General features: G+C 46.2%; 1 long non-coding RNA gene across 1 annotated transcript in view; it reads right to left on the bottom strand.

Annotated features, from left to right (window-relative positions):
* Positions 1-7,049: 7,049 nt before the first annotated feature.
* Positions 7,050-25,394, bottom strand: part of LOC110343142 — a 32,746-nt gene continuing 14,401 nt past the window's right edge. The window contains exons 2-6 of the long non-coding RNA XR_002385338.1: positions 16,692-16,850; positions 15,435-15,559; positions 11,965-12,093; positions 11,651-11,876; positions 7,050-7,358 (exon numbers count right to left, since the gene is read on the bottom strand). This is a non-coding gene — a long non-coding RNA (uncharacterized LOC110343142). The remainder of the gene's footprint in view (positions 7,359-11,650; positions 11,877-11,964; positions 12,094-15,434; positions 15,560-16,691; positions 16,851-25,394) is intronic.

The following is a 25,394-nucleotide window of genomic DNA, read 5'->3' as shown; positions in this document are numbered from 1 at the left end:
CACCATAGAGAATCACATGATTTACCATTTATCCAGCTCTCCACCATAGAGAATCACATGATTTACCATTTATCCAGCTCTCCACCATAGAGAATCACATGATTTACCATTTATCTAGCTCTCCACCATAGAGAATCACATGATTTACCATTTATCCAGCTCTCCACCATAGAGAATCACATGATTTACCATTTATCCAGCTCTCCACCATAGAGAATCACATGTTTTCAGCAAGTAAGAGAAAGTTTATGAGTTACATATCAAATGCTAATGTTATGAACAAGAAGATTTAGAAAACAAACCCAAACCCCTAGAGATAAATTTATAATTCAAATTAAAAAGTAAACCCAGCTGAAGAAAAAACTCAGTGAGCTAAAAGATAGTTTGAAAGAAATTTTCAGCATAAGAAAACATATTAGAAACGAAGAGGTGACAGGAGGGCAAATACATACACAGAGAAAATGGAATGTGAGGCTATTGACAACTCCGCAGGGAAAAACAAGACAATGTTTATAATATTTGAGATATAATTGCTGAATGAATTTCAAGCCAAGATAAATAAGAAGAAAGTCATAATGTGACAAATCACCATGCAATTTCCAGTATACTAAAAACAATGATATAAAAGACAGATGACTTTCAAAGGGACAACAGATTGGAGTGACAGATTTTTAGAGAGTAATAAAGCCAGGAGGCAGTAGAATGATAAGTTCAATAAACTGGGAGAAAATAAGAGTCAAATGAAATGATATATCCTGGGAGAGCAAGAAAGATAGTTTTCAAGAAGGAGAGCAGAGTGGGGTCATTTTCAGATAACCGAAAATGAGGACCAACTTCACTAACAGGATTACCACGTATGCACTTCAGGAAAAGGGGTGCTCTTCCGCACTGACGGTGTGGAATTAAGAAGTCACAAGCAAGGACAGAGAAAGATGCTGGTGAGTCTGAACAACAGTTGAAGAAGTAATATGAAGCCACCAGTAATTTCTTGGAGGCTTAATTTTTTTCTTAAAATAAATCTAATTTGCACACTATATCACTTGAGAAGACTCACTGAAGCTATGCAGGGCCCTTGAGTTTTTAAGATTTTAAATAGTGGGTTTTCATATTATAGCTCATTTCTAGAGAAACCACAGATTGAGGGGCTATAGAACAGATAATGAGCTGGCTCTAAGAGAACGGAGCTTAAATATAAAAACTACTAAACAATAACCCAAGGAAAGGGGCGGAGAAGAGGAAAACAGAATCCAGGAGGAATGGACAGCTCAAACAAAACTGATAGAATAAACCCAAATAATCTACAACCATACCACCCTGAACATGCCTGATCTCGTCTGATCTCAGGAGCTAAGCAGGGTCAGGCCTGGTTAGTACTTGGGAGAATAAACCCAAATATATCAATACCTACATGGCCTAAAGGAGATGGGCATACTAGCTTACCCCCTGTCAAGTTCTGATTCTAGACATCTCAGCTTTTAAAAAAACAAATTTAACTATCCTTATTTATAACAGACACACTAAATTATAGGGAAACAAGGTGATTAAAAGTAATAATTTGAAAAATGTATGCCAAGAAGATATTAAACAAAAACAGACCCTTTAATTAGTAAAGGATAAACTAGTCATTAGTCAATTAAATACAAAAGTGCCTCAGGACAGAAGAGTGCACATTAACACTAGCAGCACCCCACAGCAGGCAGATGTAGCTATCGGCCAGACTTAAAAATAACCTAGAAATGAGCTCAACTGAAAAAGCAAATATCCACTAAGATAGCGGGAGGTTTTTAGTGTTCTCATCCTATAAATGAAAGAGTGAACAAAGGGGTAATTCCACATCCAGGGCAAAGAAAATGCAAAGTAAAGTTGAGACACAGTACCAAAGAACATGGAAGCACTTGCCCAAGGGATGGAAGGAACATCAAAATAACACGAGGGGCTAGGGAGATGGCTTGTTGGTTAAAAGTACAAATGGGCTCACAAGCACCTGTAACTCCAGTCCCACAGTATCTAACGCCCTCTTCTGGCCTTTGTGAACATCTGCATTCACATGCACATACACACTTATATAAATAAAGACAAAATAGATCTTAACAAAAAAAATAATACAAGCGCAAAACTTCAGAGCCTCCCATTGCTCCAGAATGGCTAAGCATCAAAAGAAAACAGCAATAATAATAATGGTTTATAATGAGGAAAATAGTATTCATTACCTAAATTAGTCATTCACTCATAATTAACTAAAATTTGATCATTAGCAAATACTAAGTTCTTCTTTCCAGTATAATGGCTGTTAATAAATCATAGTGCAGTTTTCAGTACACCAAAGACACAGAAAGAACAGCAGGTGACTTTCAAAGGGACAATGACTAGTAGTGAGAACAGAACATCACCACCAACCAACACAGTGACAATTACTCAGACAAAACTCACCAGCAGATGCTAATTCTGAAGGGGGATTCTAATGGCTGATAAAGTGTCCTCAATAATCTCAGATTCTCTCTGTCTGGGATATTGATTAACCATCTACTGATCAATAACTTCACCACTGTTTATCAGCTACATGACAGAGAAGTCTGCAGACACCATCTTCAGTGATGAAACGATTAGTATGCCCAATAGTGGAATGCACCACCGACACAAGCTTCCAGACAAGCTGCACTAAAAAGATCCAGCCTCACAGCAGTGGTATTACTTATAAAAATGCATCTCTGGATTCAGCCATGAGGAAACACCAGACAGACAGACAGACATTGGGAGACCCTGCATACTCCTGGCTGGTGTGTGTTATGACCCCAATACTGCAGAGACAGAAGGAGGAAGGTTTTGAGTTTGAGGCCAGCCTGGATTACACCATAAGATCATATATATATACATATATATGTATATATATGTGTGTGATATATATACACACACATATATATATATATTACAAAACCCCAAGATATATACCAAGAAAACACTAAAGAAAAATGGCCTTTAACTTGTAACAAATTAACCATGAAGCTAGTATCGTAGTTTGTTTCTCTGTTGCTGTGACAAACACCAAGACCAAAGCAACACGAGGGAAGAAAAGAGCTTACTTGCTCTACGGTTTTCACCATCGAGGGATGCTAGGACAGGCGTTCAAGCAGGGACCTGGAACAAGAACAGAAGCAGAGAGCCCAGGGGAAGCTGCTCACTGGCTCTCATGGCTTGCCCAGTCTGCTTTCTTCTAGAACCCAGGACCACCTGCCCAAGGTTAACCAAGAAAATGTCCCACAGACCTACCCACAGGCCAATCTGATAGAGGCAAGTCCCCAGTTAAGGTTCTCTTTTCCCAGATGACATAAGTTTACTTCAAGTTGAGAAGAAAAAAAACTATCACAGGAAGTAAGTAGACGCATGCCCCTGGACATAAGAGCTTACCAACCACACTGGCAATATGGCACAGCAGAAAGATATAGCCAGTAACAAAGCTAAAACACAGAGTGCAGAAATCAGTGGAACAAAAAAAGGAAACAAACACCTACTCTCACAGAGGCTCAGTTTCCTCCCTCATTAGCAAATGGACAAAGCAAATGGGCCAGGGAATGCAGACCACTCAAAGCACTGGGTGACCCTGATTGTGCCCTGACCTGGGAAGGACATTGTTGGCACAGTTAATGGTCTCAAGGATTTGTGATTTAACCCATTTATGTTAATTTTGTGATTCTGGGAGCTGAGCCTTGTGTATAAAAGAAAAAACACACCACAGTATCAATGGTAATGAGCCATCATATGTGAAATCTATTCTCACTCCAAGTACTGCCAACCAATTGAAAGCAACCAATCAGGGTTAGCCATCTTTTCTATTCTCTACCCTCCATTACCCTAAAGCTCTTGCCCACCTCCATTTTCTTACTATAATGATTGGATTTCCTGATGCCAAATCATATGGGGATTGAATGTGACTTTCCAAACATTCAAGGTGGATTTGCTGCTGTGTGCTGGTGCAGAAATGAGGAAGGAAAGCTGAATGCCGAGGAGGGAGCCGTCCCTGAGAACCAGGCCCTCCCCCTGACTCTCACTTTGTGAATCGCCTCTTGCCGGAAGTCCTTAGGCTTCCTTCCGCTCAGAACAGCACATCGCTATGAGGCTACATTGCCCTGTACAGTGTAACTCTCCACACCAGCTGCGGTGTTTTTTCACCAGAAGGAAACCATTAACCACTTCAGAAGCTACAGCCAACCAGCTCTGTCATCCCACAAGGGATTTCTGTGGCCAATGTCATCTTCCTCCTGCGGAAAGCAGGGTCATAGGACTAATATCAGAAGAGGGGTTCTGTACCCTGCACAGTCGCACAGGTGGAGAGGCCAGCACCAGCAGGCATTAGTTCTCCATAAAAACTATCAGTATCATCCAAATGCACCATGAATTTCCCAAATCAAGACAAGAACAAATGTGTTCAAGGCGCTACACTTTTTCTGTTTTACTAGTTTATAAACAATCATGACTTAAGATGTTTAAAACAAAAACAAAACCAGTGTAACTGTGTTGCCAACACAAGGAATACCAATGAGATTTTGTCATGCTCCCCACAGACTGGCCTTGTGTCTTCTTGGATATTTTTTCCTCTTTGTTTTATGAATTATGCATTCCTTTGACATCAAAGAGATGCCCAGCAATGATGCTCCTCTCACCTTGCGGGCTTATGCATCTGCTTATGCATGCACATTGCATTATGTGACTCTTGTATATGCACAGCTGTCCCAGAAGGTACGGAGAACCGAAGAACCAATCTCTTGGGAAGAGACACTGGGAGGAGCTGACAGGGAGATGTCCTCTTTACTTTAAGCCCTTTAGCAACTTTGGGATTTTGTACCAATGGGTCCCAAATGTGTATCTCACATATAAAAATCAAAATTAAATTAACATTTAAGACTTGTTTTCGTTTCACAAATGTTACCTAGATGCTTTCCCCACTTCACTGTCTTACCATACGTATTTCAAATCCGGCATCTGGAACGGAGCAGATACCAGGAAAGACCACTGCTTCCTGACTGCTTCCAGCTCACAGTCAGCCACCTTCCTCATACAACCCAGGCCCATCTGCTAAGGGATGGTGCTACCCACAGTGGGCTGGACCCTCCCACATCAACCAGCAATCAGAAAATGATTCCACCAAGTCTAGATTAGGGAATGGATGAGTTTATTGAGGTTACTTACAGAAGCTCAGAAGGCTCAAGGTGAGACACATTGCTGAAAAGCCCAGCCCACCCTGGGTAACCATTCGTGGAAGCTGCATCCCCAGAGCTCCCTCCCTGCCTGCTGGTGACTCCATTGAAAAGCCTCCTCCCTCTGCAACGGTGACTGCCCTCATAACCCTGGGGAGGGTGCTTGTGAGTCCTGTAACTTTAAGCCTGTGGGTATGAAGTCTGCAATCCACAATCTAATCAGACAGAAAGAGCCCCCCAACCCCCACAAAAAATGCTGGCAACGACTGCAGTCAGAAAATACAGAAAGGGGCAAGGGGGTATGCCAAATGGAAAAGCCAAGAGCTTCGGTGGGTGGAGAGAAGGTTAGTGGCTTGTTCTGAAGTGCTTGTTCTGAAGCAGGGCCACCTGAGGTTCATCTCCTAGAGCCCATAGAAAAGAAAGCCAGAGGTGACATTGTGTGCTTGTAACTCAACCCTGGGGAGATGGAGGCATAAGGGCTGCTGCCAGCCTGTCTAGCCAAATCAGTGACCTCCATGTCTGGGAAAAGACCGGTCTCAACAATAGGGTGGGAAATAATTGAGAAAGACGTCTGAGAAAGGTATGTGATGTCAGACTCTGGCCTGCGTGTATGTGTGTGTGTGTGTGTGTGTGTGTGTGAGAGAGAGAGAGAGAGAGAGAGAGAGAGAGAGAGAGGAAAGAAGGAAGAAAGAAAAAGAAGGAGCTTCAAAAGGTTGGCATGCCTGTTGCTCTGGGCGTAGAGGACGTTTCTGAAAGCATCCCCGTGCAGAAGCATCTCTTTGTTAAGGGAGTCTCCAAGGTGCATTAGGAGAACCAGGGTAAAATCCAACACAGTCAAGCAGGAGGAACCTCCAGGTGCATGGCTGTGAAGAGCACACCTCAATGAAAGCAGCATCCCAGGCCCAAGCCCAGGGGCCAGGAGCTCATATAGGCTGAAGAGGAGCCCAGACAGCCATAGCCCTGACTCCCGTCAATCCCAGCTCAGGCTGTCAGAGCTTCTGGCCCCAGATCTTATGTTTCCCTCCTTAACCTGTCCCCCTGCTTCTACCCTGGTCCCCTACTGTGTTCTCAACAAGGTGTCTAGAAGGATCCATTAAGATCCTAAATCCCATCTCACGCACCCCCATCCCTTATCCCCCACAAAGCCTTGTATTCCTCAAAGAAACGTCAAGTGCTAAGTCTTGTCAATGACCTCGCAAGCCCTGTGTTCTGACTCCTTCCTGCCCTCCACTCTGACCTCTGCCCCATACTCACTTCTCACTTGCCTCCGGCTACACTGGTCTTTCTGCTGTCCCTCCTACTCACCAGGAACCCTCCTGCCTCAGGACATTTGCACTGGCAACCGGCCCCGCCCCTCCAAGCAGCCCTGCAGCTCGCCACCTCACTTGATCGGGGCATTTGTTCAATGCCACCTTTGCAGCGGGCCAACCTGCCCACCTCATCTAAAGTTGCTGCTCCCTCCAGCTCTGTCCTCTGGACCCCTGGCCCTACTCTGTGGTCCTGCTTCCCACCCTCTTCACCTCCTTTGACTGTGCTGTGCATTCGCTTTATTTACTGGGATTTTTGTGTCCTCGCCCTGGAGAGGCTATTCGCTCTCCAAAAGCAGTGACGACAGCGTTTGCCATCGTTATTGTTTGGAAGGGCAGGGCCAGTTGCCAGTGCAAATGTCCTGAGGCAGGAGGGTCCCTGGCGGGTAGGAGGGACAGCAGAAAGACCAGTGTAGCCGGAGGGAAGTGAGAAGTGAGTATGGGGCAGAGGTCAGAGTAGAGGGCAGGAAGGAGTCACAGGGATGAATTCAAGTTCTTGGTCACAGTCTGGGGCAAAACTAACATTCTATAGACATGTGGTAACAGTCTAAGACAAAATGAACATTCTATAGAATGTGGTAACAATTTGGGACAAAATGAACATCTATAGAATGTGATAACAATTGGGACAAAACGAACATTCTATTGATACGTGGTAACAGTCTGGAATGAAATTGATATTCTACAGACACATGGCAACAGTCTGGAATAAAACGAACATTCTATATACACATGGTAAAGGGAAGAATGGAATGCCATAGTCAGGCGTGGCAGACAAGGAAATGTGTTTCCATCGACGTCAACTCCCTTTCAGCACGTGACGAGGCAGAGCCTCATTACAGCTGCTTGCTCCACCAGCCTGTTATAAGAGTGGAAATATACCTGTCACATCTATCGGGTGTTAGGAAGAAGCGAAGAAAAGGGCCGCACCAGAATGAGAAATGCTCCGAAAACTAATTGTTGTTAGGGGCATCCTGTCTTCCATCTTACAGCAGCAGTGGGGAGGGATCCACAGAATGCTCTGTGGCTTACAGGGAACCTAAACACACTCATCTTCTCACGTCGTCTCTGGATGAATTGTGTGTTTGTGTCGTATGCACACATCACATAATAAGATGGAATTGGAGAGGCCAAGGATACCCAATTGGCAACGGCTTAGATGGAAAGAAAGCATTGTCCCAAAAGTGCCTCGCAATATGCACCTGCCTCACCAAAACCATCACGGGTGTGTGAATACTGAACAGATCGAGGTCTTCAGAGAATGTCTTGGTATGTATTCCATTGCCGTCAGTGTTCTCTACCTGTCACAATAACATACATACATACACACACACACACACACACACACATGCACACACACACACACAAGAATCCACTCTATGCAGTTATGTGATTCAGTGGATCATAAAACACCACCTAGGAGATAGGATGCTGCAGGCCTGGGGAGATGGCTCAGTGGGTAAGGCACTTGCTGTGTAAGCATGAGGAACTGAGTTCAGATCCTTAGCGCCCTTGTAGAAGCCAGGTAAAGGTCTGCATCGGTGACTGCAGTGCTGTGGGGGCGGAGAAGGTGGGTCCCAGGACTCACTGGCCAGCCAGCGTTGCCAAAGCAGGAACCCCAGGCTCAGTGAGTGACTCTGTCTCAAAAAGTGAGGTGGAGAGCCATAAAGGAAGATACCCAACATTGACCTCTGACCTCTTCACGTATCTACATATATAGATGGATACAAATACACATACAAATTAATACAAAATAAAATATGAATAAAGTGGAAAAACTTAAAGTACCAAATATGGGCAAGGTCCTGGGAACCCCATGTTATGGTGAAAAGAAGTGTTAAGGCTAAAATACAGAGGAAGGTAAATAAGAATGCTTGCAGCTGCCAGCTAAAAATAGCAGGACTTGGGAAAGATGCTCTTACAGATGCTGACTGGTACTGTGAAGTACCTCCACCCTCCCTAGACCCACCCTCCCATAGCCCCACCCTCCCATAGCCCCACCCCCACCTCCCACTCAGGAACACACATTCTTTCTCTTCCTGATAATGGATCTAGTGACAAATTTGAAGCTTTGGACCTACAAGCTACTCTCTCTCTCTCTCTCTCTCTCTCTCTCTCTCTCTCTCTGTGTGTGTGTGTGTGTGTGTGTGTGTGTGTGTTGTACATGCCCATTTGCCCATACAGGGCTTTATCCATGTGCATTCACACGCTCTGGAAATTCTTTTGAAGGCCATGCAATTTTTAAAAATCAGACTCTGTGCTTTAACTTGCTTTCTTTCAAATAATAGCTGTGCCTTCAATCTTCCACAATCTCAGACACACAAGGGATGAGAGAATCTGAATATTGCATAATTGCACACCTGTGTTACTGCTTACCACACACAGACACACACTGGCACCTGCAGCTACAATCATTAAAAGCAACACGCACTCTGGTCATTTTTCAGTGTTGGACCGTATCTTTTTTCCCTCATCTCTGTGTGGTCTATATGTGTGTTTGTGTGTGTTTACATGTGTGCCTGCACATGTAGGCCAGGGTTCATGTGTACTTGTGTGCATATACATGTGGAGGCCTAACATTGACAATGGGTAACTTCCTCCATCACATACTCTCAACCTTCTGTGTTAAAGCAAGGTCTCTTGTTAAACCCCAAACTTAACGTTTCCACCAGTACAGCTCTGTGGTTTTCCTGTCTCTGCTTCCAGCACAGGGAGTATAGAGGGGCCACCACCACCACACACACTCTCCCTGTCTCTGTCTCTCTCTGTCTCTGTCTCTCTCTGTCTCTCTCTGTCTCTGTCTCTGTCTCTCTCTGTCTCTGTCTCTCTCTGTCTCTGTCTCTCTCTGTCTCTGTCTCTCTCTGTCTCTGTCTCTCTCTGTCTCTGTCTCTCTCTGTCTCTCTCTGTCTCTGTCTCTCCCTGTCTCTGTCTCTCTCTGTCTCTGTCTCTCTCTGTCTCTCTCTGTCTCTGTCTCTCCCTGTCTCTGTCTCTCTCTGTCTCTCTCTGTCTCTGTCTCTCTCTGTCTCTCTCTGTCTCTGTCTCTCTCTGTCTCTCTCTGTCTCTGTCTCTCTCTGTCTCTCTCTGTCTCTGTCTCTCTCTGTCTCTGTCTCTCTCTGTCTCTGTCTCTCTCTGTCTCTGTCTCTCTCTCTGTCTCTGTCTCTGTCTCTCTCTCTCTCTCTCCCTCTCTCTCTCTCACACACACACACACACACACACACCTTTTTATCCGAGTGCGGGATCCGAACCCCAGTACTGAGGCTTGTGCGGCAAGCACTCTACCACACCACTACCCCTCCACAGTAAGATGGCACACGTGCTCCTCCTCGGGGCCCCCATAGCCTGCATTCTGCAGCTTGCTGCAGTCCTCTGGCTGGTCACTTCAGTGAGCAGCAGGCTGCTTAGTGAGCACTGTCTCAGGAAAATCTCTCCGGACATCTCGGAACTCTACACGGAAGACAGTTTCTTGCGCCCTTTGGCACCTGACAGTTTTATTGGGTGTAGCGCCTGTATTTCCATTTCTGAATATATTAAACGTGCCACTCACTCCGATACCTTCAGGAACAAAGCAACCTGGTCAGAAGTGTGCCGACAAGGCAGTTTATTTCCTCCTTCTGCCAGGTGCTCTTCCCGCCCGTGGGATCAAGATGGCATCCCCCTTTTGTGTGACATCCACTTGTCTTGTTAGAACAGGGACAGTCTAAGCCATGCAATCAGTCCTTCAAATGTCTGTTTTACATTTCCTTTGAAGTGCGATTTTCAGACCTGGGTTCCTGGGGTATCTTTTTTGGATGCTCCTACAATCCACATTCTGGGCCCTCTTTACCGGTCTCCAGGATCTGCCATGTTCCCGTGAGCATTTCCCATCCCTCCATTTCATGTTTATGTAAAAGGCCCCCACACCCTCCCTTTCTCTTGACCTCTGACTTCTGTTGATTTGCTATTATTTTCCTTCTAGCCTGAGCTCTGGTGAGATGGCATTTCTTTCGTATTTCCAATTCATGAGTTCTGCCGGCCCATTCTGAGTTTTCCTCATTTGTATTGTGTACAACTATTTACATGTTTTTAGCTCATTTTTGAAAAGGCATGTTGTAGCTTTGATCTCCTTATTTTTAGCATGCTTTTCTAGGGACATTATCCTGCTGCTTATTCACAGAGGTTACTATAGAAACTACATATAAAATTCAGTTTTGGTGATTTTTCTATTGCTCATCCTTGTGTGAATCCAGCTAACCTGAAGCTTTGAATTGTTATTATAGTGCTGCCCTGGTCTACTTTATATTGCTACAAGGGGAATGTTCAACAGTGGCTACCATATGAATAAAGGAAATTCATTTCACTCATGACTCTGGAGAGCCAAGAGCATTGTGTCCCCATCTGCTTGGCTCCATGAAGGCCTCTGGCTATATTACTACATGGCAGATGGCATCGTGGGAGTGTAAGTGATGTGTGAGTGGGAACAATGGTGCACTGGGTGGAGAAGAAAGACTTTTAAACAACCTGCTCTCCTGGGAGCCAGACAGTGTCTCCTCAATACTACATTAACCCCAATGACCTAATAATTTTCCTCTATGTTCCACCTTTAAAGGTTCTACCAGCACGCTGGGGCCTGCACTTTCAGCTTAAGAACCTTTAAGAAACACCTTCAAACCATATCTAACCCATAGTAATAAACACACACACACACACACACACACACACACACACACACACACACACTGGCACACACATACATTTTGCTTTCAGAGATTTTCCTGGCTTTGTTTTCTTGCTTTGCTCTCATTTAAATTATTTTTGTGATCGTCTTGAGGCATTTGAATACTTGGTTCCAGTTGGTGGCACTACTTGGGGATGTTTAGGAGGTGTGGCCCTGCTGAAGGAAGTACAGTAATTACCAGGAAGTTGGCTTTGAGAGAGCAAAGCCTGACCTTACTTCTAGTTCGCTCTCTGCAAAGTTCTCAGCTTCCTCCTCCAGTCACCATGCCTGCTACTTGCTGTCACGGTGCCCTGCCATCGTGGGCCCTTATCCCCCTAGAACTATGAGCAAAAATTTAACTCTTTCTTCCGTAAGTCGTGTTTGGTCCTGGTGTTTTGTCTCAGCAACATTGCATTGCTGTGACCAGACAGAAATAACTTAAAGGAAGAATGACTTACTTTGAAATCTCAGGGTTTTAGACAGTCACAGTTCATCATGGCAGAGAAGGCAAGACAGCAGGGTGATCCACACATGACAGAGGTCGAGTATGGTGGAATGTATACACACCATGCAGTGGGAGGCAGAGGATGAGGGAACAAAACCAGGTGTGAGCATCATCTTCAAAGGTTCACAGCCTGTGACCCATCTCTGTCAGCTGGACTCCAACTCCTAAGTTCCCACCACCTTCAAAACAGAACCATAATCAGGGGACTAAGAATTCAAAACACAGACTCAAGAAAGATAATCCAGAATAAACTATAGCATTCAGTACCTGGCCACCAAGGGATTATGACCATCTGATAGTGCAAACTGCATTCTGTCTACCTTCTTAATACTGTTCACGTTGTTCAAAAAGTCTACAGAGCAAAGTCTCCCCCAAGATTCAAGGCAACCCGTGAGCCTATGTAAAATCAAAAGAAAGTTGTATATTTTCAATGGCACTGGATAAACATTCCATCCCAAAGGGGAGAAACTGCACAAGCAAAGAAAGATAGAATTACAGCAAGACGCAAACCCAGCAGGGAAAACATTAAGGCCTGTAGCTCAATGCTGTCATCCAAGGCACATGGTGGCATGGTATGAGCATGCTTTCAGCCCTGTTCCTGTGGCCCTGCCATTATTGCACATATAACCTCTCTTGAGCAGACTTCTCTCTTTGCATACTGTAGGGTGAAACTTAGTACTCCGCCATTAGCCATGCGGCATTTTAGAGGCACATACAGATGAGGTAATAAAAGGGTGGTTTACCACACCGCTAACCACACCCACTTTAGGCATGACTAAAGACGTATACGGACGTGGGTGGTGAACTATGTCACTAGCCAGACCCACTTTTGGGTATGGCTAGGGGCGTGTATGGAGGAAGGAATAAAATACTGAGCAGCAGAACATCTCGCCCTCTTTTCAGCTTTCAGTTTGGTGGTGAAAGGCTTGACTCATCTGGGTTGCTCGTTTCTCTCTTGTTAGTAATTTCTACAATGAACAGTTACCTATACCCTCAAGTATACACATTTCCTCAGCAGACAGTCCACATTCTTTACATTTCTAACAATCCAGGGTTTCAGCTGCAACTGAGGTTTCTCCACAGCTTCATGAATTGCCCTGCTAAGAATGCTACACATGGAACCTGACACTGACACACATCACCTGATTTCATGCCGTTCTAGAATCTTGATGTAAGCCTCCATGACCCCATAGCTCTTACATTTGCATGTCTGGAAAACCAGGACTGCATGGGTCATTCTGTGACCTACTCCAAGACCTTGATGTATTCTATCCCTAAGACTGTGGCTCCAAGTGGTCTCTGAGCCCTTGCCTTGCTGAGTCTGGGAAAATGCTTTCTTAGGCAGTCTTGTTCGAGCAAGGTGCCCTGGGAGCTTTCTCTTTTTAGGTGCTCTCTTTCCAAATGGAAGAAGAATAATTCCAGCTTCAGAAACATGAGAGAGTACCAGTGAGCGGCATTCGGACATAACTCCTTGGTTCAGTGACTGTTCATGGTGGAGTTGACTGTTCTCCAGGTGTATGTATTAGTCAGTGTTCTCTAATGGAACTTATAGGATATAAGAGAGAGAGAGAGAGAGAGTGTGTGTGTGTGTGTGTGTGTGTGTGTGTTATGAGAATGACTTATAGGCTGAGGTCCAGCTAATCCATCAATGACTGGCTGTGAACAGAAAGTTCAAGAATCCAGTAGTTTCTCAGTCAACAATGCTGAATGTCTCAGCTGGTGTTCTGGAATCCCAAGAAGTAAGATCTAATGCCAGGTGAAGGCAAACAGGCAAAGAGCAAAAGCTTCCTTCTTCCATGTCCTTATATAGACTTCCAGCAGAAGGTGTGGCCCAGGTTGAAGGTTTGTCTTCCCGCCTCAAGATCTGGATTAAAAGGCACGTGAGTCTTTCTGTCTCAAAGGTCTGGATTAGAAGTGGATCTTCGTACTTCAAGTTAAGCAAACATCCAGCACAGGTATGTTCTCCATTTTGGGTTTCTAGTGAATTACACATGCAGTCAAGTTGACAACCAGCTATCATGGAGGTGACTGTGATCTGGGTATCATGAAGTTGGCCATTCTCCAGGCATCTCAGCTCTATCCTCCAGGCCCCACAGAATTCAGAATTCCCCTTCCTTCAGGCTGAAGTGAAGTTCATTTGAAACACAGCATGCTTGCGGATTTGATTTATCCCATTGCCATCTAGACTCATATTAAGTAAGTTATGTTAATTATCCCTGAACAGAATTTCAGAGCACAGAGAGAATGGCAATGTTTTATTATCGGAGAGGAAAGAATCGGGACAAGGTTTTAAAATATCAAATTAGTGATTAAGTAAACGAACAGAGTCTTAGGATTCCAGAAATAGCCTGAGCAGACAGAGTTCTCTTTGGATCTCTGTGCTTTTACATTGTACTTTCTTTAAGCTGAGCTCTTTATGCTGGAGAACGCCGGTCCTTGTTCAAGCATGCCACAGCCAGCCCCTGCAGAGTTTGTTTTACTGAATAGCCTTAGCCTTTCCTCCAGGACCTGAGAGCATTGGGAACCACTTTTTCCAAGTCCTCCAGGGTGTTAAGGTTCACCCAAAGCAGAGACTCCTCATGGAGGGAGCTATACAGACACCTGCTGTTCTCCACAGAAGGATGGCACATGGCCTCAATTCAGTGGTCCTGTCTCCCACCTTTCATTCCAGCTCTACAGTAGAGGCACCTTCTCCACCCTGCCCAAGAACTCTGAGCAGTCTCTACATGTCTTCTCTCATAAACAACTAAATGGGGCTGCCCTGCAGCCAGGATTATTACACAGCCCAGATGTGGAGAAGACAGAGTCTGGGAGTCCATTCTTAGGTGTCACTCATATCCTCATCAGCCGAGATTGGCATAACATAGTTGCACAGATGGGGTGGCTGAAAACAAATGAATGCTCATTGTGTATCAGTTCTGGATGCCAAAGTCTGAGAGCACAGTATCACAGGGATGGCTTCTTCTAAGAGAGCAAGGGAAGGAAGGGTGTGTTGCAGGCCTCTATTTTTGGTTTATAGAAAGTTGTCTCTTCTTTTGTTCATCCTTCCACCCATCTTCCTACCTATTTAGTGCTGCGTCCGCTGCTCAGCCTGTGTCCGAGACTGTGCGGAGGGTGTCGGGGGATTGATGACACAGACCAGAAGGCTCCTCAAGAAGGCTCTCCTTTATTCCTACTCTGGCTGGAATAAAGGGTAATATATACCCTGACACCAGAGGTGGAGGTGGGTGGGTCTGAAAAGGCAGTTAGTCTTTGGACAAGGTCGAGGTCAGGGCAGTTCCTGTGGGCCAGCCCTTTTCAGGAACTTATTGCCCCGGGGACTGTATTGTTTTTAGTAAACATGTTTTTAGTAAACATTGTCTTACAGCTGCCTACGCCCAGGCTGATGGGGAAGTGGGTCTCTGCTCAAGGTCTGGTGTTCCCACAATTTAGATATTCACTTATCCACCCAGGTGGATTGATCCATTCATAATACATCTTTCATATATCCTTTCTATAACTATTTCTTGAGGACCCAGTCAGTATCTACAAGGTATCATCCTAAATGCTAGACACACATGATTAAGAGAAATGCTCTACTGTGAGGATGCTTACACTCTCAGAGGTTAAGATAAAAGTATACACAGAGAGTTGTTCTGTGTGATAAGTGCTGAGTTATAAGTGTGGAGATGAGTGCATTGGGAAAGACCTAACACTAGCTACACTTAGCTGCATGGTTATTATGTGGTATACTTTACACAGATTATCTCGCTGAGTCGTCACAGCAGTCCTGTGATGTGTGTATGATCATCACTATCCTCCTCGTCTTACGGATGAGACATCCAGCAGCAGTATCAAGCCAGGGCTTGATCCCAGGAGGTACCTGAGGGAGAAGAAGCCAAGCACTGGGAGGGAGCAGGGCACAGGTAAGATGGTGGGGAGAACTCTTCCTAGCTTCACTACTGGGACCAACCCTGATCCCCAAAGTTCATCCAGATAGATACCCATCTTCTGTCTTCTGTTCAAAGGTGCTGAGATGATTGATCTGCCAAAGGCTGATTTTATGCCATTCACACATCCCATGCTAATTAGACATCGAAAAGCAATGAGCCCCAGAGTTTGTAAGACACTGTGTCTGAGGGAAGAAAATTTCCTTGTTCCAGGTTAGTGGAATTCCAGACTTATTGCTTGGCAAAACCATGTACTTTCAGAGCAGGCACTGACCCAGGGTAAGGCCATGATGTCCCATGCTGTAAATGTGTCATGCCAATCAAACTGGCTTCTGAGGCTCTGGCCCCACATTTCTACAGTTTGTAACCTGTTCCTAAGATTACAAATGTCTTTCCAAAATGCAATATAGGTGGATGGAATGATGGATGGATGGATGGATGGACGAAAAATGTATGGATAATGGAAGGATGGATGGTTGATGGATAGGTAGGCAGATGGATAAAGAGATTAAAGTTGGATAGATTGATAGGTGGATGGATGAATGGATTAATGGACTGAGGAATGGGCAGATAATGAATTTACATTTCAACACTGGGACCATCAAGAGCTTTGTCATATCTTTTAGGCTGAAAATTCTCAGATTTAGTTTGGTCCCAATACTAATCACCTACAAATGTCTAAAGATTACAGAAAGTCTTTGAAAGTTAATATATTAGTCAATATTGAGCTTTAGAAAGTTATTGCTGCATGACCTTCTATACTGATGTAGTATCTTTTACAGGATCATTTGAGAAACCCTTAGACAGGTGTGGTGATGCATGCCTGTAATCCTAACTGCCCACTGAAGTAATGTTGCACCCTTCCCCCATGGGGGTTCTGCTGACTGCTTGTTACTAGAAGCTTTTAGCTAAACACTTCTCGCCCCCTCCTCCCAGTAAGGCCTGCATGCAAGTTCCTGTTTTCCATCCATCCTTTGTCTAAATGCTAATTCCTGTTTGTGGCCCACCCTTTGCCCAGAGGGACCTGGGAAGTAGGCTTCTGACCTTGGTGATTTTCCACCATACCTGCCTTTGGTATTTAAGGCTCCATCCTTGTAATAATAAACACCATTCTCCTTGTAAGAATGAGCCGCTGTCATTGTCTTTATTTACATCCTTAGCCCTTTGCCTCGGATCTTTGTGAAGTAAGATAGCATCGTAGCCACAAACATCACCGGCAGCTCTCTACAAAGTAAAAGAATTGTGAGTTCAAGTATAGCAGGGTCCTGTCTCCAAAGACCAAATAAAAGGGAGAGAGTTCAAAGTTCTCAAAGACACATGACCTTTTAACAGTGCAAATGTTACTGTTGCCCAAACAGCAGTGTTTATATTCCACTTGTAAGGGTAATGCTTAACACTTGTGTGTGAAATCCACAAGCCACAGTTTTCACATGATGGCAAAAAAGGATTTACATTTAAAATCAAAAGAAAAAGCAGACTTTTAAGACAAAGTAGTTGAAAATATCCCATTTTACTGTAGTCTACTACCAATACCCCTGATTTCATGTACCACTTGGCTGGGCCATGTGCCAGTTGTTTGGTCCAACTATATAGATCCTGCTATTAAGGTGTTTTGTAGATACAATCAATACTTGTGGATGACTGCCCCCACAATGGGCTGGGTCTCATCCCATCAATTAAAGGACTTCTGAGACAAATCGGAGGTCTCTAAGGGATGAAGAATGTTCCTCCTGACAACCACCTTAGGTATGGCTACAGCATTGTCCTAGGTTTCTATTGTGTGGTAAAACACAATGACTGAAAGCAACTTGGGAAGGAATGGGTTTATTTCATCTCACAGCTTGTAGTCCATTGTGGTGCTTTGAATGAGAATGGCCCCATAGGCTCATATGTTTAAATGTCTGTTCCCCAGTTACTGGAACTGTTTGAGAAGGATTAGGCGGTATCAACTTGTTGGAGGAGGTGTTTCATTGGGGGTAGGCTTTGAGGTTTCAAAAGTCCACACCAAATTCTCTCTCTCTCTCTCTCTCTCTCTCTCTCTCTCTCTCTCTCTCTGTCTGTCTGTCTGTCTGTCTCTGCTAGTTGCCTGTGGATCAAGACGTAAAGCTCTCAGCTACTTCTCCAACTCCACGCTTACCTGTGTGCTGCCATGACCCCACCATGATGATATGGACTAAGCCTCTGAAACTATAAGCAAGCCTCCAGTTAAATGCTTTCTTTTATAAGAGTTGCCTTAGTCATGGTGTCTCTTTATAGCAATAGAACAGTGACTAGGACATGCATCATCCTGGGTAATCAGGGTAAGACCTCAAGGAAGGAACAGAAACCTAGAGGCGAAAACTGATCCAAAGGCCATGGAGAAGTACTGCTTACTGGTTTGTTCCCTGCTATTTGTTCAGTCAGCTTTCTTATAAGACTTGGGACCACCAGTCCAGGGGCAGGGGGACACCACCCACAGTGGGCTATGCCCTCCCACATTAATCACTAATTAGGACAATGTCCTACAGGCTTGCCGACAGGCCATCTCTTATGAAGGCATTTTCTCAGTTGAGAGTCCTTCTTCCCAAATGACCACAGCTTGTGTCAAGCTGTCATAAAACTAGCCAGCACACACATCTGCCTTCCTAGACCTGCCGATTGACCTTGGGCACTCGATTTCCCCAGCCCTGCAATTACATCACTAGTGCCTTGTGACAAATCCCTCCACTTATACATTCATACAATTAATTTTGTATCTCTAGAGAAGCCTAATTAGGGTATCATTTTCAAAACTATAAAGGAAGAAATTAGGTCCCCCCCAAATACATAAACAAAATTCAGTGGGGGTATGTACTCATTCTGTGAGCAAAAGAAAAATGAAAAAGAAAACACACCATCATAGCAAGACCACCACGTAATGAAAGACCCCCGCCGCACTCCTGTAACTGCGCCCTTTCTAAGAGCACGAATTTCAAAAACTGTGGCATCACCAAGACGAGTACCCTATCGGCTGTGCTCTCACCTTCTACCTCATTTTCATATCAGACCTGTCGGACCTGATTGAGAGCTGCACTTGCAAGGTCTGCAGGATGCAGGACTTCATATGCAAATAAAGTAAGCCAAGTAAGCCGTGTAACCAAAACTAACCAATCACTCTGCTTCTGTGAGCCTGCTTCTGCCTCCCCAAACCCCATATAAACTGTACTGAATCCAGCCCGGTATGCTCAGCCTCCTGAAGTGCTACAGCATCTGCAGGCACCTGTGTGAGCAATAAAGAACCCTCTTGCTGTTGCATCCAGAGGCTCTGTCTCGATCTTTGGGCGAGGGTCTCCTGCCTGGAAGATTCCCTTTGGGGGTCTTTCAATATCTTGAATCACCCAGGAGTTTTTCTAATCTATTAGACAAGGTGCTAGCTTTGAGGCTGCCCGCTAGCAGATCCCACTAAAACTATCCAAATGTCTTCTGGGGATTCTGGAGTAAAATCAACTGGCTTGGCAAACATTTATGTGCACTGCCCCAGGAGAGGACATCTCAGCCCTTCCTGCCACCACCATCAGCTCTACTTATCGAACACCATCATCATCCATTGATCTGCCCATTGGGGATGCCAATTCCTTGTATGGCTTAGGTCCCTGACTAGGAGCTAGGAAGAATCGATGGGGTCAGGTAGGGTGTGTGCACTCTGATGGAGGGGCACCAACTGGGGCAATAACCTGGAACCTCTGGGGGTTTTGTTATGTAGAGCACAGGGGGAGAGGTAGCTAGTCTCAGCAGAGGTGTCTGTAGGTGCAGTCTGAACATCTGGGAGGAAGAAGCTGCAGACGCCAGATCTTGTACGCACTGGCCAATCATTTCTCAACACTTGTCCTTGGATCAGAGGAAGGCTTTGCCATTCTGAGCCTGTTCCACCTAGGAAAGTTGTGCCCATTTCTCATGGATGTGACCAACTGGTCTTTGATACAGCTGTGCCCATGTCAACCATATATATGCACTCAGGACGTCACGTTCGGCTCTTTACAAGAAAGGAAACTCCTGCTAGGCAGGAGGCTTTGATGGGAACTGTCACTTCTCACTGACCCCACCTTTGACCACAGTCATAGCCCAGGATATAATCTCCAGCTGGCTGGTCCCACCCACAGTTTGGGCTATCTTTCTCAGGACTTTCTCACAGGAACCAGAGGAAAAAGTCAGCTCCTCTTAATGACCACGATGGAGTGATGTGAGCCGTGGGTCTATGCCTATGCATGGAGTGGGGGCCCTGTGGGGGCCCCTGAGAGTGAGAGGAAGAATTGGGTCCCCAGCCCAAGATCACCTGAGCCCCTGGCCAGCTCAGCTACCCTTCCTATGGGAAACCACTGTTGCCTCTCTTGCCAGAAGTAATTGGAGCTTTGTCTCCTGTGGTTGACACTAGAGCCTCTCCAGTTGCATTAAAGTCTCAGAGGCTAAACAGTCCTCAGAGCCCCGCTGTAACTCAGAATGGCCATGATGCCTTTGACATCTCAGCACTTGGGGTGGAAAATGAGCAGATTGCCCACATGCGCTGTTCTGGAAATCACCCTGTCTGCCCCAGGCTCAGAAGCAGTCTTGCGAACCAGAGAACTTGGAAAAGCGTTAATTCCTTGAAGAGCAAAGCCCTGCCTGGATTAAAGCATTTTTCTAATGTGATGGGATCCCGGCAACTCTCACTGAAGACAGGAAGCCCTGAGGGCACATACAAATTTCCTGCAGCTGCTGTCACAAAGTGCCACAGTCAGATGGGTTCACAGCAGCAGAAGTGTATCCCCTTCGCAGTCCCGGAGGCTGACCGCTGAGAGCACTGTGTGGGCGGAGCCTCAGCCTCCTAAGTTTCTGGGGAAGGATTTTTGTCCTCTTGAGGCTCCTGGTGGCTCCAGGCCATTAACCTCAGGTGGCATCTTCCCAGATCTCTCCCTCTGTCCTCACACAGCCTCTTTATTGGGTGTCTGTCATCCCATGCCCTCTCCTCTCACCCCTACTTCTTATAAGGATACTAGCCTGACTGAAATGGGGCCCGCCCTACTCCAAAATGGTCTCCTCTCGTTAATTGCCCATAAAGAGGTTATATCATAAGGAACTGGGGGATCAGGACTAGGGCATAGATTGGGGTGGGGAGGCGCAGCTCAGTTCCTTAATAGATGGTTCATTCATTCTAAGACATTTCACTAACAAGTGTTTATCAGAGCAAGTGTTCTCCTGGTCAGACACTAAAGTCAGCCACTTTCTGCCTCAAGCCACGTTAGCATCAGTGGACCTTTGTGAAGAAGACATTAAGCACAGAATGAGACACGGATTTCATGCAAATCCTTGGATGAGAGTACTGGTTGCATCTCAGGGGTCACCCAGGGAAGGTCATATTCCCACCTTTCACCTCAGAGACAGGGCAACACTGACAGACCTGGGCAGGATCAGGCCAGTATTCTGCTTTGCTCTCAGCATCACATAAAACCAATTTAGAAGTTGGGCTGCCTCCCCACTGAATGATGGACACGGGGACACAATAGGTCGCCATCTTGCATCAATCGAGCCTTGCCGTGGGATGGCTGCACCTAACTTTCCTTTCTGCAATAGGTCAAGCCCTGCTAGGTTTGTTAGATGACAACAGAGAAGGCAGGAGAGCTGGTCTCAGGGCTGGGCCGACAGCCCTGCAGAGTCTCAAAACCCTCCCTGGGATTAGTGTCTGAGCAGTAGTTCTGGTCCCTTGTGAGTTGGAAGCAATGAACTTCAGACTAGGCTTCCCAATGACAAGGAGTGCATGGAGCATGAGGAGACCCAGGCTGGAGCAGCAGAGCCTGCAGGCAGCCAATCTCACTGAGATGCCCTAGCCCAGCGCTGGTCCTGCAGCTTGCACGGAACTCTTTTTGTTCGGGATCCCATAAACCTCAGTGCCTCTGCTTTGGGGTAACCCAGACACACCCTCCTGACCTTCATTCCTATAAAGCAGATTTGTCCTAGGAGAGCTGCCCTAGATGAGGACCTCATATGTCCAGGACTAACCTCCTCTGTCCATGACGGGTCCCCACAGCACCTGCCCTACCGAGCACAGGAACCACGGAGACGTCAGGAGTAATGTATTTCCACTTGTTTCCCAGTTGTACAGTTTAGCTGAACTGAGTTAACTAAAATGGATTTAGTTAACTAAGTAGACAGATTGTGACTTTAATGATTTCAAGAGAAACTGAAAGGAAGCTTCCCTTTGTCCTCCCTGCCCCCAATTCCTTGTCCTTACAGCTACCCCTAAGTCAGGAATGAATAATCCCTAAGCCCTTTGGCTGAACACAAATATCTCAGGCCTCAGAGGACTTGGGTGTGACGGCACGTATCTTCCATGAGAATGGGACAATTTCTTCTACGTGTTCACTCTTATTCTTTCCCTCCCCCACTGACTTCCTCCACCCCAAGAAAAACCTAGAAGGGAAAATGAGGTCAGCCAAAAGGATATATGCAGGCGTGGGGACCCACGAGGGACCTATCCCAAGTACTTACTCACTGGTGAGCCAGAGGGACTGATGAGAGAGCCATGTGCCTAGAGGCCCAGCTGCTCACCTTCCCACAGCCTCCCCCATCCCCCACCCCCACCCCTGCCAGCTGCAGCTGCTCAGAGCATAGCCTGGCTTTATGGGAAGCAGAAAATTAGTGAGTCAAGACTAGGGAATTAGAGTGAATGTGTTAATTGGATCTGCATAGAGGTCTGTGGAGGCTGCCAAGTGCTCAAACTCCATGCCCCTCCCTGTCCACACCAGGCTGTCTCAGTCCAGAATTCCCAGCTCAGTAGGGGTCTCCTACTGGAAAGGAGGGGGCAGGGAGCCAGCTCCTGTAGCTGAGGTGACCCATCAAGCCAAGCACTCCAGCCAACCACCTGCTATAGTTGAGAAGCCAAGCCCTTGAAACAGGAAAGCCAGGGTTCTGGACTCCTGGTCCAACCTGATCCCTTACACAGCCAGCCCTGTGTTCTTTTCCAGAGGCTACCAACGGCCCCAAAGGGTCTTTATCTGGTGGCCATCACCTTCCTGACCTCTGCTCTTGCCTCAGGAAAAGACTGAGCCCCTTGCCCTGGCTGGAATACAGAAGTCTCTTTCAACTTTGGAAGTTCCTTGCAGGCCGTGGGAAGGGGAGGCTCCGTGAGCCTGTGGTGGGGGTAGATCTGAATATGTGTGATTTTTGCCTCCAGTAATGTCACATTTTGTATAGGGGGGTTACTAGAGCCTAGTGCGTAGGAGTTACATTAAGATTGTGTGTTATGCTACACAACTCAAGACCAGCCCTCAACAAAGAGTTATCTATCAATCAACAATCAAAATTTTTCTGTGGGTGAAGAGCCCAGCCTTGCAAGATTCTGCCAGCAACACTCCCTACACACACACACACACACACACACACACACACACACACACACACACTACAAGAAATACAGGGGATGGGGTACAAGCTGCTAATTATTTAATCATTCACTTGTCTGGGGTTGACCTGGTGCCAACTGCACGCTCAGGACTTCTCTACATGGAGACATGGTGATGAAAGAGTCCCAGCTTACTCAGAGTTGATGTTCCCTAGAGGCCTTGGGTGGAAGACAGACACCAAACAGATAAAGGCAGAGACAAATGCCAGACCCTGAGAAGGGCCATTTGAGGAACTACAAGTGGTGACGGTGCCACAGGGGCCCTGAGATCTGGTGTCTAGCTTTGATCTGGTGGTCAAAGCGGACACCTGAAGAGGTGACGTTTCTGCTGAGATCTGAACCACAGGAAGGAGCCAGCCTCAGAAGCTTCAGGAGACAGCATTCTAAAAAGAACAGAGGTGTCTGCAAGGCATGAAAGGGCTTGATGTGCTGAGGAACGGGGGAAGGCCAGCACAGGGAGGTAGGGACAAGAGTACCAGGGGACTAAGTGTCCCTGGGCTTCTGCATACCAGTCAAGGACAAGGGGTTATTTCTTCTCCAAGCAAGAGTAGGGACTATAGAGGTTGAGGGAGGTGGTTGCCGTAGTGAGGATGGATGGATGCTGTGGATAAACTGGGAATTCCTCGAAACAGATACATGAAAGTTCTAGCCATCAAGTTGCCCAAAGTGAGACCTTCTTTGGAGAGGGGCTTTGCTGAGGTGACCAGAGAGGTTATCCAGGGGAGCCCTGGTGCGGCAAAATTGATACCATCATAACAATAGGGAGATTCTCACCGAGGGTACACAGAGGGGATGTGGGGCAAAGAGGGAGGCAGTGACTAGGCTGAGGCTTCTGAACACCCTGGAGCCCTGAAAGATGGCCATCAAACTCCCAGAAGCTAGAACTGCCCTTGAGCAGGTTCTCCCCCAGCCTCAGAGGGAGCCAACCGCATTGCACCTTAGCCTTGAATTCTCAACCCCCTGAGCTGAGGCGGGAAACCTGTGCTGTTTGTCCTGACCAGTCTGCCACAGCCATGGACTTCTGTTTAGATGCTTGGCACTCTGGTCCCCACAGACTAGGCTCGCCAATGACAAGGTCTTTGTGCGTGGAGCAAGGGAGACCCTGGCAGGGACAACAGAGCCCGCGGACAGCCAGTCTCACTGAGATGCCCTAGCTCTGCATTGGTCCTTCAGCCTGCATGGAACTCTTTTTATTCAGGATCCCATAAACCTTTGCTTTGTTGCATCCCAGACACACCCCCTGACCTTCATTCCTATAAAGCAGAGGGAGATCAGCAGGAAAGCCAGATCTGGGGCATGTCCCTCAAACAGGACTTGCTGATGGAGGGTAGGGACAAAACAGAATCCTGGCATAGCTCCCATACTTGGCTTCAACAAAGTTAGAGTGGGTGGAGAATGAAAAAAGAAGGTGACTGAGACCACTCAGCTGCCAATGTATCTTTGGCCTTTGCCTTGAGCTGTCAGCCAAGCTCAGAGTTGAGAATCCTGGAGCTGGGGCTGCCTGCTCAGGAGCTTGTCAAGGTATTTGAATGGATCTGTCCCATTTGGACATTTTCTTCATTCATTTGGGATACTGATAAGGTGATGAGGTCCATGATGAAATTTAAATGTGCTCGACCCCTGAGAAGAACAGACCACCTTCCTACATCCTTAAGGACCACACAGGGACTTGCAGATCTTGGAAGTGTGCAAGCATGCTTGGATTAGGAAACTTCATCTGTCTCATGTGAAGGAGGCAAATCCCATGACCTGGCAGTCCAGACTGGGACTGGGTCAGGAGCTTGACTGATGCTTCTGTTTTACTGAAGTCTCAGATCCCCACCAGGTCGTCTCCTCCCTTGAAGGTGAGTTCCTGGACACCATCAGTAAGTGCTTCTCTATGTATCTATGTGTAGGTATGTACAAATGAGTGCAGACACTTGCAGAGGCCACAAGAGGGCATTGGGTCATAGGAACTGGAGTTACGGGTGGTTGAGAGCTGTCCAATATGAGTGCTGGGAACTGAACTCAAGTGTTCTGTGAGAATTTTATGTGCTTCTAACTGCTAAGTTCTCTCTCCAGCCTTAAGGGTTGATGATAACCTAGAGAGACACTTATGCTCCTCACATTAGCCATCAGACTATGGAAACAATGGGCCTGTAAGAAGCTGGAAGTCTCCCAGGAATCTCATGCTGGGGAAAAGAGAAAGCCTAAAGCCTGGTCAGCTGAGAAGAAACTTTTCTCCCGGAAAGATTCAAGACTACACTGCAAAAGAGACACTGCTGAACTGGTGATGGGCGAGAGCACACCTTGACTGAGGACTGCTTAGCTGTGTATAACTCTGGCCTCCACTTTAACGTCAATCTCACTTCAGGAACCAAGGATGGACTTTTGGT

Source organism: Mesocricetus auratus, unplaced genomic scaffold (genome assembly GCF_017639785.1).
Source record: "Mesocricetus auratus isolate SY011 unplaced genomic scaffold, BCM_Maur_2.0 Super-Scaffold_100010, whole genome shotgun sequence".
In the NCBI taxonomy this organism is placed as follows: domain Eukaryota; kingdom Metazoa; phylum Chordata; class Mammalia; order Rodentia; family Cricetidae; genus Mesocricetus; species Mesocricetus auratus.
This window is presented reverse-complemented; position numbering and strand designations above follow the sequence as displayed.